Consider the following 24060-nt stretch of genomic DNA (forward strand, 5'->3'; position numbering starts at 1 on the left):
CTAATACGCCCGGACACACACACACACACACACACACACACACACACACACACACACACACACACACACACACACACACACACACACACACACACACACACACACACACACACACACACACACACACACACACACACACACACACACACACACACACACCGCAGGTTTACCTGTGCATTGACGTTGTGTGGGAAGTCAGGCTGGCCCAGTCACCAAGGGGTTATGAGAGGAGAGAGGAGGACAGAGAGCTCACTTGGAGCGGTCTTTCATTTGGATCGCTCCCTCTCTTTCACTCGCTTTCTCTACTCCTCCTTTGTGGTTTCCTCTCCTTTGTCCGCCGCTGACTCTCCCATACACGCTCACCTGTGGGGCTGACATTGGACACACACACACACACACACACACACACACACACACACACACACACACACACACACACACACACACACACACACACACACACACACACACACACACACACACACACACACACACACACACACACACACACACACACTCCTCTCTCGCCCTCTCATACTCAGCTACTGTATATGCTTCTGTAGCCACACAGCACAGGAGCGCAGGCACAAATCGACTGGCATGCATGCTGTCAATTAGCACCCCATGCTCACACAGTGTATCATGACACACAAAGAAAGTGGATTCCGTCAGGGATTGAGCCTTGTGTTTTTTAGAGATAAGTTAATAACCTGGAGGACACAAGTCTCTCTAGGGAGGCAGCCTTTTAATGATTTCATTTGTGTGCAAATTGGATTGAAATGGGAGTTTCTATATTAGGAGGGGGAAGCAGATCACCTTGGAGATCCTGGAGGGACCGTGTGTGTGTGTGTGTCCGTGTGCGTGCGTTCATCTGAGTATGCTGTGTTTGAAGAAGTGCGTGGGCACACAGCTTTGTAAGTAGTTGAGCAGGTGTAATTACAGAAGTGTATTGACTCCTCACCCAGCTCCCTCTAGCACCCCCCTCCCATTTTTCTGTTTCTCTACCTTTACTACTCTATCCTCCATCCCCTGTGTCCACCCCCACCGAAGTCACTCATCTGTCAACACTCCCACACACTTTCTCCTTCTCTCTCTCTCTGTCTCTCTGTCTCTCTCTCTCTCTCTCTCTCTCTCCTACTCTCTCTCTCTATATCTCTCTCTCTCTCTCTCCTACTGTCTCTCTCCTACTCTCTCTCTCTCTCTCTGTTCTTTATCCCCATGGAAACCCATTCCTTTGCTTGTTACTGCTCCTGCTCTCATTTCTGTCCCTCTGTTGATGTTAAACCACATACACTGAGCTCCAAAAGTAATGGCACAGTGACAAATGTTTTGTTGTTTTGGCTCTGTACTCCAGCATATGAATTTGAAGTGATACAACGACTACGATAGTCCTGAATGAATCGTGAGTACTGATGAGTGAGAGAGTTACAGAGGCACAAATGTCATACCCACAAGACATACTTAACATCTCACCATTGCAACAACAGGGGAGGTTAGCATTTGTTGGGGGTATGACATTTGTGTTTCTGTTACATTCTCACTCATCATTAATCACGATTCATTCATGACTATCCGTAATCGTAGTAGCATCCACAGGGAGTGTTTAGAAACATATTCTATTCTCATTTACAAAGAAAGGGACTCCAAAAGGACACAATACATGATTTACTATTCATTTCTATTGGGCACAAAATGATCTAAAACACAACCAAAACTAACAGCAAATGCATACAACAATTGTGTAGTTGATGTAATTATTGCGTGCTAGGAATATGGGACCAAATACAAAACATTTGACTACTTTAATACACATATAAGTGAATTTGTCCCATTACTTTTGGTCCTCTAAAATGGGGGGACTATGTACAAAAAGTGTTGTAAGTTCACCCAAAATGGATGACAATACCTTCAAATTAAAGCTGGCAATCTACACTTTAACTTAACCTCAAAGCTATTGTCTCATTTAAAATCCAAAATCCAAAGTGCTGGAGTACAGAACCATAACAGCAAAACAAAATTCACTTTCCCAATACTTTTGGAGCTCACTGTAGCTTCTTTTGCGGTGGGAATTAGATGTAGCAGGGAACAATGGTCATACTATTAACGGTTTCCCTGGGGGCATCCCTGTTCAGGGACACAGTGAATGCAACGTAGTGAATTGGATAAACCTCTGGGTCCCAAGTGCAGTTCCCTGTCCTTTATATGTCATCTTCCAAGTCATATCCTTCTTTTTAAACTCTCTATGGCGCCTTGGAAGCCACAGTCTCTAACTTTGGTATTTGGTATTTTATTAGGATCCCCATTAGCTGTTACAAAAAGCAGCAGCTACTCTTCCTGGGGTCCACACAAAACATGACACGTAATACAGAATGACATAATACAGAACATCATTAGACAAGAACAGCTCAAGGATAGAACTGCATACCTTTTTAAAAAGGCGCACGTATCCTACGTATCAATGGCATACAACAAAGCTATCTAGGTCAAATAGGGTAGAGGTGTTGTGCCAGGAGGTGTTGCTTTATCTGTTTTTTGAAACCTGGTTTGCTGTTTATTTGAGCAATATGATTTTGAAGGAAGTTCCATGCAATAAGGGCTCTATATAATATTCTATGTTTTCTTGAATTTGTTCTGGATTTGGGGACTATGAAAAGACCCCTGATGGTATGTCTGGTAGGATAAGTGTTTGTGTCAGAGCTGTGTGTAAGCTGACTATGCAAACAATTTGGGATTTTCAACACATTCATGTTTCTTATCAAAATAAGAAGTGGTGCAGTCAGTCTCTCCTCTCCTCATTGCCAAGAGAGACTGGCATGCGTATAATTAATATTAGCCCTCTGATTACAATGAAAATGTGCCGCTCTGTTCTGGGCCAGCTGCACCTTTCTAGCCCTCGACAACATTCCGCTAAAAAGGCAGCACGCGAAATAAACAAATATTTTTCCGAAATATGTAACTTTCACACATTAACAAGTCCAATACAGCAAATGAAAGATAAACATCTTGTTAATCTACCCATCATGTCCAATTTCAAAAATGCTTTACAGCTAAAGCTCAACAAACAATTATGTTGGGTCAGAGCCAAGTCACAAAAACACACAGCCATTTTTCCAGACAAAGATAGGAGTCACAAAAAGCAGAAATATAGATAAAATGAATCACTAACCTTTGATGATTTTCATCAGATGACACTCATAGGACATCATGTTACACAATACATGTATGTTTTGTTCGATAATATGCATATTTATATCCAACAATCTCAGTTTACATTGGCACCTTATGTGCAGTAATGTTTTGATTCCAAAACATCCGGTGATTTTAGCAGAAATACTCATAATAAACATTGATAAAAGATACTAGTGTTATTCACAGAATTAAAGATAGACTTCTCCTTAATGCAACCGCTGTGTCAGATTTTAAAAAAACTTTATGGAAAAAACATAATCTGAGAACGGCGCTCATAACCCAAAACTGCCAGAGGAATAGCCACCATTTTGGAATCAACAAAGTTACAAACAACACCACAAATATTCACTTACCTTTGATGATCTTCATCAGAAGGCACTCACAGGAATCCAAGCTCGACAATAAATTACTGATTTGTTCCATAAAGTTCCATCATTTATGTCCAAATAGCCACTTGTTGTTAGCATGTTCAGCCCTGTAATCCATCTTCATGAGGTGCGAGCATTTCATTGGAGTGTGGTGTCAAAAAAGCAGAGCATCTCTTTATTGCGGCTGGACCTCTCCCCATCTTTGCAACCATTGAATCTATATGTTTTGACTATGACAGTTTACAATCTAAGGTAACGCCAAGTAATTTAGCCTCCTCAACTTGTTCAACAGCCTCACCATTCATTACCAGATTCAGCTGAGGTCTAGCACTTAAGAAATGATTTGTACCAAATACAATGCTCTTAGTTTTAGAGATGTTCAGGACCAGTTTATTACTGGCCACCCAATCCAAAACAGACTGCAACTCTTTGTTAAGGGTTTCAGTGACTTCATTAGCTGTGGTTGCTGATGCGTATATGGTTGAATCATCAGCATACATGGACACACATGCTTTGTTTAATGCCAGTGGCAGGTCATTGGTAAAAATAGAAAAGAGTAGAGGGCCTAGAGAGCTGCCCTGCGGTACACCACACTTTACATGTTTGACATTAGTGACGATTCCATTAAATAAACCCCTTTGAGTTCTATTAGATAGATAGCTCTGAATCCACAATATGGCAGAGTTTTTTCAACAGTAGGTTATGGTCAATAATATCAAATGCTGCACTGAAATCTAACAGTACAGCTCCTGCAATCTTCTTATTATCAATTTCTTTCAACCAATCATCAGTCATTTGTGTCAGAACATTACATGTTGAGTGCCCTTCTCTATAAGCATGCTGAAAGTCTGTTGTTAATTTGTTTATAGGGAAATAGCATTGTATTTGGTCAAACACAGTTCTAAGAGCTGGCAGCAAGTTTATAGGTCTGCTGTTAGAACCAGTAAAGAACCACTCTTGGGTAGCGGAATTACTTTGCCTTCCCTCCAGCCGTGAGGACAAATAATTTGCTCTAGGCTCAGATTAAAAATATGACAGACAGGAGTGGCTATAGAGTCAGCAATCATCCTCAGTAGCTTTCCATCTAAGTTGTCACTGTTTGTCATGGGCATTTCCTGCCTAAATTTGCCCACTTTGTCAATGAAATAATCATTAAAATAATTAATAAGCCATCTGATTTGATAGTAGATGGAGTGTAATTTGTCTTTCTGTCTCTAGTTTAATTTAAAGTACTTTAAAGTTTTTTATATCATTGATCTTGGCTTCATAATAACGTTTCTTCTTCTTTTTGTTGAGTTTAGTCTCATAATTTCTCAATTTGCATTACGTCAGCCAGTCAGATGTGCAGCCAGACTTATTAGCCACTCCTTTTGCCCCATCTCTTTCAACCATACAGTTTTTTAAATTACTCATCAATCCATGGAGCCTTAACAGTTCTAACAGTCAGTTTCTTTACAGGCGCATATTTATCAACAACTAAATTGTGATCACTGCATCCAATGGGTACGGATATAGCTTTCGAACAAAGTTCTACAGCATTAGTAAAAATGTGATTAATACATGTGGATGATCTTGTGCCTGTAGTGTTTGTAAACACCCTGGTAGGTTGGTTAATAACCTGATCCAGATTACATGCACTGGTTACAGTAAGAAGCTTCCTCTTCAGTGTACAGCTTGATGAAAACCAGTCAATATTCACGTCCCCAAGAAAGTAGACCTCTCTGTTTACATCACATACACTATCAAGCATTTCACACGTACTACTCATGATTAACACACAAACACTGCTCTCATTCTGTTCTGCTGTCGGTCTGTGGGTGATTGACTCACTAACCTGACATTTAGGGTGGCAGGGTAGCCTAGTGGTTATAGTGTTGGACTGGTAACCGAAAGGTTGCAAGTTCAAATCCCCGAGCTGACAAGGTACAAATCTGTTGTTCTGCCCCTGAACAGGCAGTTAACCCACTGTTCCTCATCTTTGAAAATAAGAATTTGTTCTTAACTGACTTGCCTAGTAAAATAAAGGTAAATTTAAAAAAAAATCTCATCTCTGGGAAAAGAGAGAGTGTGGGTTGTGTACTTGAGGGAAGATGTCTATATTTTTGGGATGAACAGATTTTTTCTCTCCACAACCTTGAATCCGGTTTACTGAGAAAGTAGAAACTGGAGAACTTTTGAGAGGCCATGCAGTGACCACACACACACACACCCATCCCCATACCTACTTTTTCACTCGCCGTGCCTCACACTAAACACACAAGTGTGGATTTTTAGCAGCCAAGTGACCAGACAAGGTAATTTCCTGCGGAAACCAGAGGGGGCGTCTCGCTGTGGGCCGGGGAGGTGAGGCGAGGGGGACACGATGGGGGAGATGAGGGTGAGTCAGGGAGGGAACATGCCATGCCGCAAGGGCTCTGTTGTTTCAGAGCGTTTGAAGTAGCCTGGAATCACATACCTTTGTCAAGCCAATTAACCTGCTAAGAATGCTACTCAAAGACAGAGAGAGAGGAGGAGGGGTGGAATGGGAGAGGGTGAAGAGTCTGATACTAATCATGTCCTGAATGAAAGAAAAACAAAAAGATGGAAAGCATAAAGGAACATTGGCGTAATTATATGGACCGGGTCACGATGCCACCCCCCCCCTGATTTCTTTAGATTTTCCAATGATGTTAATGAAAGAGGCACTGAGTTTGAAGTTAGGCCTTGAAATACAACCACAGGTACACCTCCAAATGACTCAAATGATGTAAATTAGCCTATCAGAAGCTTCTAAAGCCATGACATCATCTTCTGGAATCTTCCAAGCTGTTTAAAGGCCACAGTCAACTTAGTGTATGTAAACTTCTGACCCAGTGGAATTGTGATACAGTGAATTGTAAGTGAAATAATCTGTCTGTAAACAATTGTTGGAAGAATTACTTGTGTCATGCACAAAGTTTATGTCCTAACCGACTTGCCGAAAGTATAGTTTGTTAACAAGAAATTTGTGGAGTCGTTGAAAAATGAGTTTTAATGACTCCAACCTAAGTGTATGTAAACTTCTGACTTCAACTGTGTACACCATCACTAGCGGGATCAAATTCGACAACATCCGGTGAAATCGGAGTGCCCCATATTCAAATACAAAATCGTAATATTAAACATTCACAGGCTTTACGGCAAAAGCATAGCATTCGATTGTCTGAGGATATCGCCTCACATTAACATATTTTCCAAACCAGCACAGGCGTCACGAAATAACAAATAGCGATAAAATAAATCACTTACTTTTGAAGATCTTCCTCTGTTTGCAATCCCAAGGGTCCCAGCTACACAATGAATGGTTGTTTTGTTCGATACAGTCCATCTTTATATCCCAAAAACGCTGTATAGTTGGCGCCATTAAATTCAATAATCCAGTCCTTCAACTTGCATACAAAGGATTCCAAAAAGTTACCAGCAAAGTTCATCCAAATGAGTCAAACTATGTTTTTTATTAATCCTCAGGTTGTCTAATATCTAAATAAACGCTAATATGTCAGATGGACATTACTATGTTCAATAGCAAAGGAAAAGAACGAAGAGCGCGCCCACTACTTTTGCCCTGGTGCTCAACTTGGAACGACTACAAATACTTAAACCTAAAACCGTATAAAGACTGTTGACCTCTACTGGAAGCCATGGGAACTGAAATCTGGGAGACGGAAATTAGATCTTTCAATGGCATTGCATGGAAGTCATTCTGAGCTCCCAAAAAATTATTTACGGATCAATTTTCCTCGGGTTTTCACCTGCTATATCAGTTATATTATACTCACAGACATTGTTTTAACAGTTTTAGAAACTTCAGAGTGTTTTCATATGCATATCCTAGTTTCTGGGCCTGAGTAACAGGCAGTTTACTTTGGGCACGTCAGACTGGAGGAAATTCAGGAAACTAGCCTTACTTGCGGAAAGGTTAAAATAACATAAATTTGATCAGAAATACAGTGTAGACTTTGTTAATGTTGTACTTGACTATTGTAGCTGGAAACGGCAGATTTTTTTATGGAATATCTACATAGGCGTACAAAGGCCCATTATCAGCAACCATCACTCCTGTGTTCCAATGGCACATTGTATTAGCTAATCCATGTTTATAATTGAAAAGGATAATTGATCATTAGAAAACCCGTTTGCAATTATGTTAGCACAGCTGAAAACTGTTGTGCTCATTAAAGAAGCAATTACAACTGGCCTTTTTTAAACTTGTTGAGTACCTGGAGCATCAGCATTTGTGGGTTCGATTACACGCTCAAAATGGCCAGAAACAAAGAGCTTTATCCTGAAACTCGTCAGTCTATTCTTGTTCTGAGAAATGACGGCTATTCCATACGGGAAATTGCCAAGAAACTGAAGATCTCGTACAACGCTGTGTACTATTCCCTTCACAGAACAATGCAAACTGGCTCTAACCGGAATAGAAAGAGGAGTGGGAGGCCCGGGTGCACAACTGAGGATAAGTACATTCGAGTGTCTAGTTTGAGAAACAAACGCCTCACAAGTCCTCAACTGGCAGCTTCATTAAATAGTACCTGCAAAACACCATTCTCAACGTCAACAGCGAAGAGGCAACCCCCGGATGCTAGCCTTCTAGGCTGGGAAAGGAAAAGCCCTATCTCAGACTGGCCAATAAAAAAGATTAAGATTAAGATGGGCAAAGGAACACAGACACGGGACAGAGGAAGATTGGAAAAAAGTGTTATGGACAGATTTATCTCAGTTTGAGGTGTTCGGATCACAAAGAAGAACATTCGTGAGATGCAGAAAAAAATGAAAAGATGCTAGAGGAGTGCTTGACGCCATCTGTCAAGCATGGTGGAGGCAATGTGATGGTCTGGGGTGCTTTGGTGGTGGTAAAGTGGGAGATTTGTACAGGGTTACTGGTATCTTAAAGAAGGAAGGCTATCAATCCATTTTGCAACTCCAAGCCATACCCTGTGGACGGCGCTTAATTGGAGCCAATTTCCTCCTACAACAGGACAATGACCCAAAGCACTGCTCTAAACTATGCAAGAACTATTTAGGGAGGAAGCAGTCAGCTGGTATTCAGTCTATAATGAAGTGACCAGCACAGTCACCCGATCTCAACCCTTTTGAGCCATTGTGGGAGCAGCTTGACCGTATGGTATGTAAGAAGAGCCCATCAAGCCAATCCAATTTGTGGGAGGTTCTTCAGGAAGCCTGAGGTGAAATCTCTTCAGATTACCTCAACAAATTGACAACTAGAATGCCAAAGGTCTGCAAGGCTGTAATTGCTGAAAATGGAGGATTCTTTGACGAAAGCAAAGTTTGAAGGACACAATTATTATTTCAATTAAAAATCATTGTTTATAACCCGGTCAACATCTTGACTATATTTCCTATTTATTTTGCAACGCATTTCATGTATGTTGTCATGGAAAACAAGAACATTTCTAAGTGACCCCAAACCTTTGAAACGCAGTGTATATGCATTGCTGCTCTCTTTGTATTTTTCTCCCTGTATGTCTCCTCCAATTCCATCCATCCTCTGTTTGAGAGACAGATAACAATGTGTAAAGAAAGAGGTAGTGCGAGAGAAGCCATTTTTATTTCACCTTTATTTAACCAGGTAGGCTAGTTGAGAACAAGTTCTCATTGAAAACTGAGACCTGGCCAAGATAAAGCAAAGCATTTAGACACATACAAAAACCCAGAGCTACACATGGAATAAACAAACATACAATCAATAATACAGTCGAAAAAAGTGCAAATGAGGTAAGATAAGGGAGGTAGGCAATAAATAGGCCATTGTGGCGAAGTAATTACAATATAGCAATTAAACACGGGAGTGATAGATGTGCAGAAGATGAATGTGCAAGTAAAGATACTGGGGTACAAAGGGGCAAGATAAATAAATAAATACAGTATAGGGTATTTACTGGGGTATTTACAGATGGGCAATGTACAGGTGCAGTGATCTGTGAGCTGCTCTGACAGCTGGTGCTTAAAGTTCGTGAGGGAGATATGAGTCTCAGGCTTCAGTGATTTTTGCAGTTCGTTTCAGTCAAGGCAGCAGAGAACTGGAAGAAAAGGCGGCCAAAGGAAGAATTTGCTTTGGTGTTGACTAGTGAAATATACCTGCTGGAGCACTTGCTACAGGTAAGAGCTACTATGTTGACCAGTAAGCTGAGATAAGGCGGGGCTTTATCTAGCAAAGACTTGTAGATGACCTGGAGCCAGTGGTTTTGGCGACGAGTATGAAGCGAGGGCCAGCCAACGAGAGCGTACAGGTTGCAGTGGTGGGTAGTATATGGCGCTTTGGTGAAAAACCGGATGGCACTGTGATCCAATTTGTTGAGTAGAGTGTTGGAGGCTATTTTGTAAATGACATTGCCGAAGTCGAGGATCGGTAGGATGGTCAGTTTTACGAGGGTATGTTTGGCAGCATGAGTGAAGGATGCTTTGTTGCAAAATAGGAAGCCAATTCTAGATTTAATTTTGGATTGGAGATGCTTACAGAGTTTACAGTCTAACCAGTTGGCTGTAAACTCATAGTTTATTTGTAGTTGTAGTTGTCCACATATTCTAAGTCAGAACCGTCCAGAGTAGTGATGCTGGATGGGCTGGCAGGTGCGGGTAGTGAATGGTTGAAAAGTATGCATTTCGTTTTACTTGCATTTATGATCAGTTGGAGGCCACGGAAGGAGAGTTGTAATGGCATTGAAGCTCGTCTGGAGGTTGGTTAACACAGTCTCCAAAGAAGGGCCAGATGTATACAGAATGGTGTCGTCTGTGTAGAGGTGGATCAGAGAATCACCAGCAGCAAGAGTGACATCATTGATGTATACAGAGAAGAGAGTCAGCCCGAGAATTGAACCCTGTGGCACCCTCATAGAGTCTGCCAGAGGTCCAGACAACAGGCCCTCCGATTTGACACACTGAACTCTATCAGAGAAGTAGTTGGTGAACCAGGCGAGGCAGTCATTTGAGAAACCAAGGCTTTTAAGTCTGCCGATGAGGATGTGATGATTGACAGAGTCGAAAGCCTTGGCCAGGTCGATGAATACGGCTGCACAGTATTGTCTCTGGCTGAGGTGCACCCATGACCAGCTCTGAAACCAGATTGCATAGCGGAGAAGGTACGGTGGGATTCGAAATGGTCGGTAATCTGTTTGTTAACTTGGCTATCAAATCGGGGGATGACCACGTCAGCTTTCCAATCTTTGGGAATCTCAGACGATACGAAAGAGAGGTTGAACAGGCTAGTAATATGGGTTGCAACAATTTTGGCAGATAATTTTAGAAAGAGAGGGTCCAGATTGTCTAGCCCGGGTGATTTGTAGGGGTCCATATTTTACAGCTCTTTCAGAACATAAGCTATCTGGATTTGTGTGAAGGAGAAATAGGGAGGCTTGGGTGAGTTGCTGTGGGGGGTGCAGGGCTGTTGACCGGGGTAGGGGTGGCCAGATGGAAAGCATTGCCAGCCGTAGAAAAATGCTTATTGAAATTCTCAATTATAATGGATTTATCGGTGGTGACATTGTTTCCTAGCCTCAGTGCAGTGGGCAGCTGGGAGGAGATATTCTTATTCTCCATGGACTTCACAGTGTCTCAGAACCTTTTTGAGTTTGTGCTACAGGATGCAACTTTCTGTTTGAAAAAGCTGGCCTTTGCTTTCCTAACTGCCTGTGTATATCGGTTCCTAACTTCCCTGACGAGTTGCATGTCACAGTACGTAATGAGGAAGGGAAGAGAAAGAGGGAGAGGGAACAGGTAGAGTATGAGGGCAATAGATTAACTTGTAATAGAGGGAGAGGGATGTCCATTTCCACACACACTGCATATATTTGTTTTCCCTCTGTTATTGTAAGGCTTGATCAAGTATTATGATGTTGATAGCATTTAATATGGTTCTTCCCTGAGCCCTCTTCCTCTAGTTGTAAATGAGAACTTGTTCTCTACTGGCCTACCTGGTTAAATAAAGGTGAAACATATATATGATTAGAACATACATTATCCGTGTCTCAATTGTCTCGAGGCTTAAAAATCCTTTTTGAACCGGTCCCCTCCCCTTCATATGCACTGATTTGAGGTGACATCAATAAGGGATCATAGCTTTCACCTGGGTTCACCTGGTCAGTCTATGTCATGGAAAGAGCAGGTGTTCTTAATGTTTTGTACATTCAGTGTTGGTCTCTCTCTTTTAGAAATAGTCAGATTAGAAGTCATTCCAGAATTATAAATGCCTATCAAAGCTGTGCCAAAATCAATTCACCAGGATGTACTCTCATTTTTTTTAACCTTTAATTAACTAGGCAAGTCAGTTTAGAACAAATTCTTATTTTCAATTACGGCCTGGGAACAGTGGGTCAACTGCCTTGTTGAGGGGCAGAACGACAGATTTGTACCTTGTCAGCTCGGGGATTCGATCTTGCAACCTTTCGGTTACTTGTCCAACACTGTAACTGTTAGGCTACGCTGCCGCCTCATTGGCGAATCCATATTCTTACTACTATTTAACATAACCCCTTCTGTTCATGTACCTGTTGTAAATCCACACTAGCGGGTCGGTCTGTCTTGGAAAGGTAAAACTGTGTGTCTCAAATGGCACCCTATTTTCCATCCGTAGTGCACTACTTTTGACCAGGGCCCATAGGGTATAGTGCACTATATAAGGAATAGCGTGCCATTTGGGATGGACCCACTGTTGCTGTGATTCCATTCGGGTGTTGCTGGTGTGGTGGTATTCAGCTTCAAGCACCGCTGTCATGACAACACTGTTACTGAGGCGACGTGTGTGTGTGTGTGTGTGTGTGTGTGTGTGTGTGTGTGTGTGTGTGTGTGTGTGTGTGTGTGTGTGTGTGTGTGTGTGTGTGTGTGTGTGTGTGTGTATGTGTGTCTATAATTACAGTTGGGCTATTGATACTTCAGGAGAGTGGTGCCATCTGTATGAGAGAGGGGTTTTCATGGTAATGGGCCTGGTAGCAGAATGATTGGTGTGCTGCTCATGTAGAAAATGTGGTGATGGAGGTGGAAAGGTAGAGAGAGAGAGAGAGAGAGAGAGAGAGAGAGAGAGAGAGAGAGAGAGAGAGAGAGAGAGAGAGAGAGAGAGAAAATACTGTTATAGTCGATAGTTTTGACTGTCATATTTCTCATGTGCACTTTTGGTGTGTGTGTGTGTGTGTGTGTGTGTGTGTGTGTGTGTGTGTGTGTGTGTGTGTGTGTGTGTGTGTGTGTGTGTGTGTGTGTGTGTGTGTGTGTGTGTAGGTGTGTGTGTGTATGTGTGTGTTTGTGTGCGCGTGCATGTGTGTAAGGGAAATTCCTCTCTCGGGGCTGGGAGTCCTTCCTGTCGTAGAGCTGTGTTTGTACAGCCTGGCTCAGCCGGGATATCCTTCCCTGCCCATGTCTGAGAGAGAGGTGGGGAGTGACTGGAGGGGGAGGGTCATGGTGCCCATCCGAAATGGAGTGAGAGGAATAAAAGACATAACAGAGAGAGAGAGAGAAAGGCAGAGAGACTAAACATCAGGGATAAATGGAGAGAGAGGAGCACACCTGGCTCCATGAGCTTTGAGGAAAAGGAATGTGGAGGGGTAGGATTGTGGGCATTAATGGGGATCTGTCTGGGCATAATTAACTTAGGCCTTCTTTAATTTATGGTAGACTGAAGGGGAAGGGAGGGAGAAACAATCAGACAGTTTCCAGCGATTTATGGCTGTTTCATTTCCTTGTTGTTATTGCGTCTTGTTTTGGGAACTCCCTCTCGTTCTCTCTCCATGCGAACACAGCCTGTTAAGAAGAGTGGTCAATGAGGGCATATAGCATGAGAGACCTGGAACTGTGGAGCTGTGGTATGTCCAAATGGAAAAAGGCCCCATCCATCCATCCATCCCTCCAGCCCACAGCAACATCAACCCCAGACTTGTTGCGGATGGAGAGGTTACGAGGGGTAACATTTGTCAAATGTTTCCAGAACACTGGTTTAAGAGAAGATGAAACAAATGACAGTTCTGCAAGAGATGATAGACATTCCATGGATGTTTTCTGGAGGAACTAGTGAGGTTAGGAAAGTCCAGTTGAGTGTCCTCTTGAATGAATCATCTTACATTTGAAAGTGTTTTAATGTTCTTTTTTCCAGCCTCTCAACTCACTGCCGTGATACGCTTTGAGCTCTCTCCTCAGCTTTAGACGACACACGCACACACACATGCTCACACATACAGTGAACAATGAAATGACACACACAAAACACACTGTGGTAGTCTGCGCACACACACCGGACAACACTGCGCTCCCACACACACTCCCACAACGACATTGCACCCTGACAAACACACAAACACACACACACACACCACGCTCTCAGACATAAACAACATGCATGTCACTCCCCCGGCTCTGTCATCCCTCCTGCTGTTATTGTCCCAAATAGCGCAAATATCACAAAGTTGTTGTTTTGGTGACTAAAGGTAGAAATATCCCTGCATTATTGTCATTGTCGCTGATGTCATCAGTGACCCTGTGTCTCATTACTGTTGTTTACACACGCAGGCACGCACACGCACACACTGTGTACTCAGTCATGCCTGTTTCGTTCCCCCTTAGCGACATTAGCGACCTTAGCGATGTATCTGTGTGTTTCTATCCTGACTTGTAAGAGAGCGAGTGGAACCAGTCTGCTGTGGAGGAGCTGCAGGGTCGAGTGACAAGGAGAGAGGGAAACATTGTGTGTCAAAGAAAGTTTGTTTGTATGTTTCTGTAAGAGAGTGAGTGGATATATGTGCGGGTGCTAGGAGTGTGTGTATTTGTCACGGCTGATTAATTAGGGCCGATTTCAAGTTTTCATAACAATCGGTAGTCAGCCTTTTTGGACGCCGATTAAGGCCTATTACATTGCAATCCACGAGGAGACTGCGTGGGAGGCTGACCACCTGTTACGCGAGTGCAGCGTCAAAAGGACCTTGTGGCTGCAAGGAGCCATGGCAAGTTGCTAGCTAGCATTAAACTTATCTTAATAAAAAACAATCTTCACATAATCACTAGTTAACTACACATGGTTGATGATATTACTAGGTTAACTAGCTTGTCCTGTGTTGCATATAATCAATGCGGTGCCTTTTAATTTTTCATCGAATCGCAGCCTACTTTGCCAAACGGGTGATGATTTAACAAAAGCGCATTCGCCAAAAAAGCACAATCGTTGCAGAAATGTACCTAACCATAAACATAAATGCCTTTCTTAAAATCAATACACAGAAGTATATATTTTTAAACCTGCATATTTTCAAATAAATGCATGTTAGCAGGCAATATTGACTAGGGAAATTGTGTCACTTCTCTTGCATTTAGTGCAAGCAGAATAAGGTTTGCAACAGTTTGGGCCGCCTGGCTCGTTGCGAACTGTGTTTCTTTCTAACAAAGACCTCAATTAATTTGCCAGAATTTTACAAAATTATGACATAACATTGAAGGTTGTGCAATATAACAGCAAAATTTAGACTTAGGGTTGCCACCGTTCGACAAAATACGGAATCATTCCGTTTTTCACTGAAAGAAAAAACGTTTGGTTTTCGAAATGATAGTTTCTGGATTTGACCATATTAATATGACCAAAGGCTCATATTTCTGTGTGTTTATTATATTATAATTAAGTCTATGATTTGATATTTGATAGAGCAGTCTGACTGAGCGGTGGTAGGCAGCAGCAGGCTCGTAAGCATTCATTCAAACAGAACCTGACTGCGTTTGCGAGAAACTCTTAGCAATGCTTGAGCACAGCTCTGTTTATGACTTCAAGCCTATCAACTCTTGAGACTAGGCTGGCAATAATAAAGTGCCTATAAGAACATCCAATAGTCAAAGGTATATGAAATACAAATGGTATAGAGAGAAATAGTCGACGCGTTATAATTCCTATAATAACTACAACCTAAAACTTCTTAACTGGGAATATTGAAGAACTGGGAATATTGAACCACCAGCTTTCATATGTTCTCATGTTCTGAGCAAGGAACTTAAACGTTAGCTTTTTCACATGGCACATATTGCACTTTTACTTTCTTCTCCGACACTGTGTTTTTGCATTATTTAAACCAAATTGAACATGTTTCATTATTTATTTGAGACTAAATAGATTGTATTTATGTATTATGTTAAGTTAAAATAAAAGGGTTCATTGTTCATTCAGTATTATTGTAATTGTCATTATTTCAAATATATATAAAAATCGGCCGACTAATCGGTATCGGCCTTTTCTGGTCCTCCGATAATCGGTATCATTATCGGCGTTGAAAAATCATAATCGGTCGACCTCTAATTTGCAGTATATATTTCACATCAGATTATTGTGGTTTAACAGTAATAATAATGATTCGGTTGGTGCTTATATTTGTCCCATTGTTGTGTATATACTTTGGCATACGTTGGTATGCTTCTGTGCATCTGATTTTGCATAGCTGTGTTTTATTGCATTACTGATAGATGACATTTTGAAGTGTGTTGCACTGTGTATCTGTTTTGTAGTATGGCATTATTGGAAAATGATGCAATACGGTTTTTGATAATGACCTTTATAGCACAGTTCATACAAAAATGTAGTCCCAAGACCAATTGGGCAATTCCATGGTAACGGAATTGCGCTGACACTCAGATTTTTCACTTCAAATATATGCCAAACTAAAAACATTTCATTTCAATGTTTACCAAACCCTACAACTCTATGCGCAATGACTATTTTCAACTATTTACGCAGATTTTGTTGACAAAAACATATTTACTGGAAGAACTGTGCAGATGCAAAGTTTGGTAGCAGGATTTTGGTCAAATCTCCCTCCGTTTTTTCTATTTTCTGTTAAATATCTGCTCTGAATTAAGATTCAACAAGATTCAACAATGTAGTAATATAGACTCTTAGTTCTCAACATCAACTGTTCAGAGGAGACGGTGTGAATCAGGCCTTCATGGTCGAATTACTCCAAAGAAACCACTACTAAAGGACACCAATAATAAGAAGAGACTTGCTTGGGCCAAGAAACACGAGAAATGGACATGAGACCGGGGAAATTTGTCCTTTAGTCTGGAGTCCAAATTGAAGATTTTTGGTTCCAACCGCCGTGTCTTTGTGAGACGCTGTGTGGGTGAACAGATGATCTCCACATGTGTATTTCCCACTGTAAAATATGGAGGAGGTGTTATGTGTTGGGGTGCTTTGCTGGTGACAATGTCTGTGATTTCTTTAGAATTCAAGGCACACTTAACCAGCATGGCTACCACAGCATTCTGCAGCGATACGCCATCCCATCTGGTTTGGTCTTAGTGGGACTATTGTTTGTTTTTCAACAGGGCAATAACCCAACACACCTCCAGGCTGTGTAAGGGCTATTTGACCAAGAAGGAGAGTGATGGAGTGCTGCATCAGATGACCTGGCATCCACAATCCCCTGACCTCAACCAAATTGAGATGGTTTGGGATGAGTCGGACCGCAGAGTGAAAGAAAAGCAGCCAACAAGTGCTCCGCATATGTGGGAACTCCTTCAAGACTGTTAGCAAAGCATTCCCCATGAAGCAGGTTGAGAGAATGCCAAGAGTGTGCAAAGCTGTCATTAATGCAAAGGGTGGCAATTTGAAGAATCTCAAATATAAAACATATTTTGATTTGTTTAACACTTTTTTGGTTACTATATGATTCCATATGTGTTATTTCATGGTTTTGATGTCTTCACTATTATTCACAAAAATATTAAAAATAAAGAAAAACTATTGAATAAGTGGGTGTTTTAAAACTTTTGACCGGTAGTGTATTTTTCACAAGTTTGGACATCACAGTAGAGCTCAGTAGAGAAGCGTAGAGTAGAGTTCAGTACAGTTCAGTACAGTAGAGTACAGTATGGTAGAGCTCAGTAGAGTGCAGTTCAGTACAGTAGAGTTCAGTACAGTACAGTGGAGTTCAGTAGAGTAGAGTACAGTTCAGTACGGAAGACTAGAGTACTGCATGGTAGAGTAGAGTACGGTAGAGCTCAGTAGAGTGCAGTTCAGTACAGTAGAGTTCAGTACGGTAGAGTTCAGTACAGTACAGTGGAGTTCAGTAGAGTAGAGTACAGTTCAGTACGGTAGACTAGAGTACTGTATGGTAGAGTAGAGTACGGTAGAGTACAGTACAGTAGAGTTCAGTACAGTAGAGTTCAGTGGAGTACAGTACAGCAGAGTACAGTACTGTAGAGTAGAGTACAGTACTGTAGAGTACGGTAGAGTACAGTACAGTAGAATACAGTACAGTAGAGTTCAGTAGAGTAGAGTTAAGTGGAGTACAGTAGAGTTCAGTGGAGTACAGTACAATACATTTCATTGGAGTACAGTACAGCAGAGTACAGTACAGTAGAGTTCAGTACAGCAGAGTTAAGTGGAGTACAGTGCGGTAGAGTACGGTAGAGTACAGTACGGTACGGTAGAGTAAGGTATGGTATAGTAGAGTATGCTTATTCCAAATTGTTCGGATTGGAAAATGATTGAAAAATGGATACCTTCATTTCTCAAAAATATAGACTCTTAGTTTTAATTTGACACCAAATGCTCCTATGAACTTCACATGTTGGTGCTCATTGATCCTTTTACATGAAAATGTCCAGTAGCAATAAAATAACAATTCATGTAATAGCAGGGCTAAAATATTGCACAACAAAGAAATGAGTGTACAGATGTCATGATGAGTAACCATGGTTACTCTGGTCCCATGGGTGTGATCCCAGCCTTAGCAACAGGTTTGGTCACAGGTACACCCTTCCTGAGTGTGTGTGTCACCTGGCTGTGTGTGTGTGTGACCTGGGCTCTGCGTGCATGTGTGTGTTTGTGGGTCACATGGGCCTCCCTTAGGTCGTAGCCTGCTGCTGGCATGGGAGCAGGTACAGGGTGGGGGAGAATGGGGGAGGGGTGGAGCAGCGGTTGGAGAACAGAGGGAGAGAGAGAGATAAGAAGAGAAATTGGATGGGAAAGGTGTCCTTAGCTAGTAGCCAGGGAGCAGGCCAACACTGAGGTAATGGTGTGTGTGTGTGTGTGTGTGTGTGTGTGTGTGTGTGTGTGTGTGTGTGTGTGTGTGTGTGTGTGTGTGTGTGTGTGTGTGTGTGTGTGTGTGTGTGTGTGTGTGTGTGTGTGTGTTGGATGCTGCATCATTTCCTACTCAGAAGTTCTCTGTCAGGATGTCCAAACCAATGATGACTTTTGCCCATAATCACCCCTCCCTAGTCCCGTCTCACATAGAAATAGAATAGGTAGAACGGTCGCTGTTCTTCAATCCTAATTTGTCGCCAGTCTATAAGGATTTTTTCAATGCTCTAAGAGATTATATGATAAACATCAATGAATGCAAGTGGTCCATCACCCCGAGCCATAAAAATCTGGGAGTTGTGTGTGTGTGTGTGTGTGTGTGTGTGTGTGTGTGTGTGTGTGTGTGTGTGTGTGTGTGTGTGTGTGTGTGAATGGGGGTGGATTGTAAACACCATAGGCGTTGCTTTGGCAATGTTAACACATGTTTCCCATGCCAATAAAGCCTCTTGAATTGAATTGAGAGGGATGTCTCACTCTTCTCTAATCCTGCGTGTGTGCGCACGTGTGCCTCTCGGCACTGCTCTCCACATCCACACCTCCCCCCTCGCCCCCCCACCTCTTCTTTACCGCTCCTCTATGCTGTCATCCATTGTTCTAGCACTTTTCTTCTCCGCACCTTCTTTATCTAACAAATCATTCCCCAACCTTCAACTCCTCACTTTCCACCTTCCTCTATTCCTCTTCCACGCCAGAGTTCCATCCTCCCGTTCTCTCCCTCCTGTATCTGCATTCTGTCTCGTTTCCTGTTCTCCTGAATGCCTGGCCGGTCTAAGACCCACCGACCTATTTATTCAATGCCCCACCCTCACCTCGGGTCACACACGCGTGCGCGCGCTCTCCGCGTCTACACTCTAAGTGCACCTTCCCCTCCCTTCGTCCTTCCCTCCACACTCCTGAATGGTTTTCCCCACTACCTTTTAACCTATATTCCGCCCTCTTTTCTTCCATCTAAACTCACCTTTCGTCGTCAGCCTCTCCATCCCTCCCTCGCTCCACTCATCCCCTCAGCGGTGGGCCCTTAGAGCAGAGGCGTGACTGCACATCCATCCAGCCCTTTAGGAGGACACCCGGCCCACAATGCACGGCGGGGTGATTTGCATGGCAGCCACTGGTGTGTTTTGGAGGGGGGACATGGGTCTGAATTATTCATTGCTGATCTGCACCAAAAGACAGGATGAGCAGGGAAAAAATGTAAGAATCTTTGTAAATCCTAAATCGTAAGATATCTGCTGTTTGTCCCTGTACAGGCCCTTTTGTAGCCAGATGAAGTAGTCTATACAGTACTACAGTCTCTCTCTCTCTCTCTCTCTCTCTCTCTCTCTCTCTCTCTCTCTCTCTCTCTATGTCTCTATGTCTGTGTGTCTCTCTCTGTGTTGCTGCTGTTTGTAAGGTGCTGAATTCCTAAGGGTTCACCCCACTCTGTCGTATCATGCAGGCATACTGTACCTGGGCCCGTATCCACAAACGTCTCAGAGTAGGAGTGCTGATCTCGGATCTGCTGATCTAGGATCCGTAGATGTGGGTAGCACGGCTTCCTTGCGGTAGCCTAGCTTGGCAAATCACATCAGTGCTGCTTTATAGGGCTGGCACAATTACCGTATAACCGTGTAAACAATGGTTATGGATGAAGATCATCATGAAAATAAAATAACCGTCATAACCGTATTGAAAACAAAAAATAATAATAAATATATAAAAATATATACACTGCTCAAAAAAATAAAGGGAACACTAAAATAACACATCCTAGATCTGAATAAATGAAATATTCTTATTAAATACTTTTTTCTTTACATAGTTAGAGAAGAGTTTGTGGTCGTACAAGAAGGGCCCGCACGCTGTTGAAGATCCCAATTCACCGCTTTATTGACAGCGTTTCCATCCCAAACGGATCTTCGTCCGGTCAAACACACCGAGTGCTCACATCCCAAAATATTCACATTTCACCTCACATGACCATTGCGGGCATGACGCACAGTGGGTGCAAAAAAACAATTTGTCTATCTCTAATAATTTAATAACAACAGACGCACTCCCCCAATGCTAACCTCTCCTGTTATTGTAATGGCGAGAGGTTTGCATGTCTTATAGGTATGATATTTGTGTGTCTGCAGCCTTCTCCCTCATCATTATACACTATTCATTCAGGCTTATCCGTAGTCATGGTAACATCCACATTACTGTAGAAGTGTTTAGAAACATATTATATTATTAATTACAATAAAACAGACTTCAAAATGACACTATACATGATTTACTGTTCATTTTCATTGGGCACAAAGTAATCTGAAACGCAACCAAAACAAACAGCAAATGCATCCAACAAATGTGTTTAGTCACAAGCTTGGTGTAGTCAATGCATGCTAGGAATATGGGACCAAATACTTTTTACTACTTTAATACACATACAGTGCATCCGGAAAGTATTCAGACCCCTTGACTTTTTACACATTTTGTTACGTTACAGCCTTATTCTAAAATTGAATATATAGTTTTTTCTCATCAATCTACTCACAATACCCATAATGACGAAGCAAAAACAGTTTTTTAGACATTTGTGGATATTTATTACAATTTAAAGCTGTAACATCGCAATTACATAAATATTCAGACCCTTTACTCAGTATTTTGTTGAAGCACCTTTTGCAGCGATTATTTTCAGTCTCCAGAGATGTTCGATCGGGTTCAAGTCTGGGCTCTGGCTGGGCAACTCAAGGATATTCAGAGGCTTGTCCCGAAGCCACTCTTGTGTTGTCTTGGCTGTGTACTTAGGGTCGTTGTCCTGTTTTAAGGTGAACCTTTGCCCCAGTCTGAGGTTCTGAGTGTTCTGGATCTGGAGCAGGTTTTCATCAAGGATCTCTCTGTACTTTGCTCCGTTCATCTCTCCCTCGATCCTGTCTAGTCTCCAAGTCCCTGCCGCTGAAAAACATCCCCACAGCATGATGCTGCCACCACCATGCTTCACCGGTTCCAGGTTTCCTCCAGACATGACGCTTGGCTTTCAGGCCAGAGAATCTTGTTTCTCATAGCCTGAGTGTCCTTTAGGTGACTTTTGGCAAACACCAAGCAGGCTGTTGTGTACATTTTACTGAGGAGTGGCTTCCGTCTGGCCACTCTACCATAAAGGCCTGATTGATAGAGTGCTGCAGAGATGGTTGTCCTTCTAGATGGTTCTCCCATTTCCACTGAGGATCTCTGTCAGAGTGACCATCGGGTTCTTAGTCACCTCCCTGACCAAGGCCCTTCTCCCCCGATTGCTCAGTTTGGCCTGGTGGCAAGCTCTAGGGAGAGTCTTGTTTGTTCCAAACTTCTTACATTTAAGAATGATGGAGGCCACTGTGTTCTTGGGGACCTTCAATGCTGCAGACATTTTTTAGTACCCTTCCCAAGATCTGTGCCTCGACACAATCCTGTCTCAGAGCTCTACGGACAATTCCTTGGACCTCATGGCTTGGTTTTTGCTCTGACATGCACTGTCAACTGTGGGACCTTATATAGACAGGTGTGTGTCTTTCCAAATCATGTCCAATCAATTGAATGTACCACAGTTGGATTCCAATCAAGTTGTAGAAACATTTCAAGGAAACCTGTTTTCGCTTTGTCATTATGGGGTATTGTGTGTAGATTGATGGGAGAAATGTTTATTTAATCCATTTTAGAATAAGGCTGTAACGCAAGAAAACGTTTTTAAAAAGTCAAGGGGTCTGTCACACCCTGGCCTTAGTATTTTTGTGTTTTCTTTATTATTTTGGTCAGGCCAGGGTGTGACATGGGTGATTATGTGTTTGTCTTGTCTAGGGGTTTTGTAGATTGATGGGGTTGTGTGTAGTATAGTATTCTAGGTAAGTCTATGGTTGCCTAGAGTGGTTCTCAATCAGAGGCAGGTGTTTATCGTTGTCTCTGATTGGGAACCATATTTAGGCAGCCATATTCTTTGAGTATTTCGTGGGTGATTGTTCCTGTCTCTGTGTTTGTTGCACAAGATAGGGCTGTTTTTTTTTTTCACTGTTCTTGTTTTGTAAAATTGTTTGTATTTTTCATCTTTCATTAAAGATGTATAAAGATAACCACGCTGCATTTTGGTCCTCCTCTCTTTCACCAGAAGAAAACCGTAACAGGGTCTGAATACATTCCGAATGAACTGTATAAGTGAATTTGTCCCAAAGCTTTTGGTGCCCTAAAATGGGGGGGGACTATGTACAAAAAGTGCTGTAATTTCTAAACAGTTCATCCAATATGGATGAAAATACCCTCAAATTAAAGTAGTCTGCACTTTAACCTCATAGTCACTGTTTGATTTAAAATACAAACTTTTTGAGTATAGAGCCAAAAGATGAAAAAATGCTTCCCTTTCCCAATAATTATTGAGGACACTGTATACATGTACAGTACCAGTCAAACATTTGGACACATCTACTTTTTCCAGGGTTTTTTCTTCATTTTGACTATTTCCTACATTGTAGAATAATAGTGAAGACCTCAAAACTATGAAATAACACGTGGAATCATGTAATAACCAAAAAAGTGTTTTACTTTGGGATGTGAGCACTTTGTTTCGCAAGATTGCGTCCGTTTCAGCGCTCACATGGACTCTTAACAATGTGAGGAAACTTTGTTGCTCCTTGCTGAAATGTAGAATGTTCATTCAAATGATTTTAACTGATGTGGCTCATGTCTTTTTTTTGTAAAGTCAGCTGAGTTGAATCAACAAATCACAGCACACATTGATGGGTACACTTCCTGCTTTTTACTTCCTGCTTTGCTCCTATGGCCAAAGACGGTGGATAAATTAAGACTCTGTTTACCATTTAAAAAAAGAAAGAATGGTCAGTTCCGGTGTCCTTAAGGTTCTGGCTCTCCAGTGCAATAGCAGCTTTGTGTGGCCTACTTTGTTCATTGACTGTAATATAACCAGAAAAATGGTCTGTCCATCTCTGCAATCGGTACACTCGCAATGGTAGCCAGTCCACCCATTATGCCATCATTGACTAGAATGAAAACGCCTGTTCTATTCATTCTATGTATCTGGAGTGGAGGATAGGAGAACATGTTTGTCAGGATTTATTTAATTGGATTATTTAATTTGCAAACATTTAAAAAATGCTATTCGAACTGTTATTGCTGTGACCACGGCCATTTGGCTGGCCAATTACCATCATCCAAAATTCCGTGACCATCACAGCCCATCTGCTTTATGGATTTTATGGACGTTTCTGGAGTGAGTCAAAAAATGACATTGTTCTTCACACTGTGAGGTTGCAAGGTTGTGTTTGTTTCATTTCATCAGTAGGACTACTGTGAGCTGCTACATGTTCTTGGCTAGCTCTTTTGGGTGTTTCACGCCAGATTGTGGCTCAGCACTTTGTGACAAATCCATTTGGATCTGAACTACGTACGTAGATTAAACTGAATTGATTGAACCTT

The 24060-nt window shown here is 42.0% G+C and overlaps 1 protein-coding gene across 1 annotated transcript in view; it reads left to right on the forward strand.

The window, feature by feature from the left end:
- The window catches only part of LOC135546081 (protein jagged-1b-like), a 48613-nt gene that overhangs the window by 12107 nt on the left and 12446 nt on the right, over nt 1-24060 (forward strand). The gene's annotated exons all lie outside the window — the stretch shown is intronic.

Source organism: Oncorhynchus masou, chromosome 9 (genome assembly GCF_036934945.1).
Source record: "Oncorhynchus masou masou isolate Uvic2021 chromosome 9, UVic_Omas_1.1, whole genome shotgun sequence".
NCBI classification, from domain to species: domain Eukaryota; kingdom Metazoa; phylum Chordata; class Actinopteri; order Salmoniformes; family Salmonidae; genus Oncorhynchus; species Oncorhynchus masou.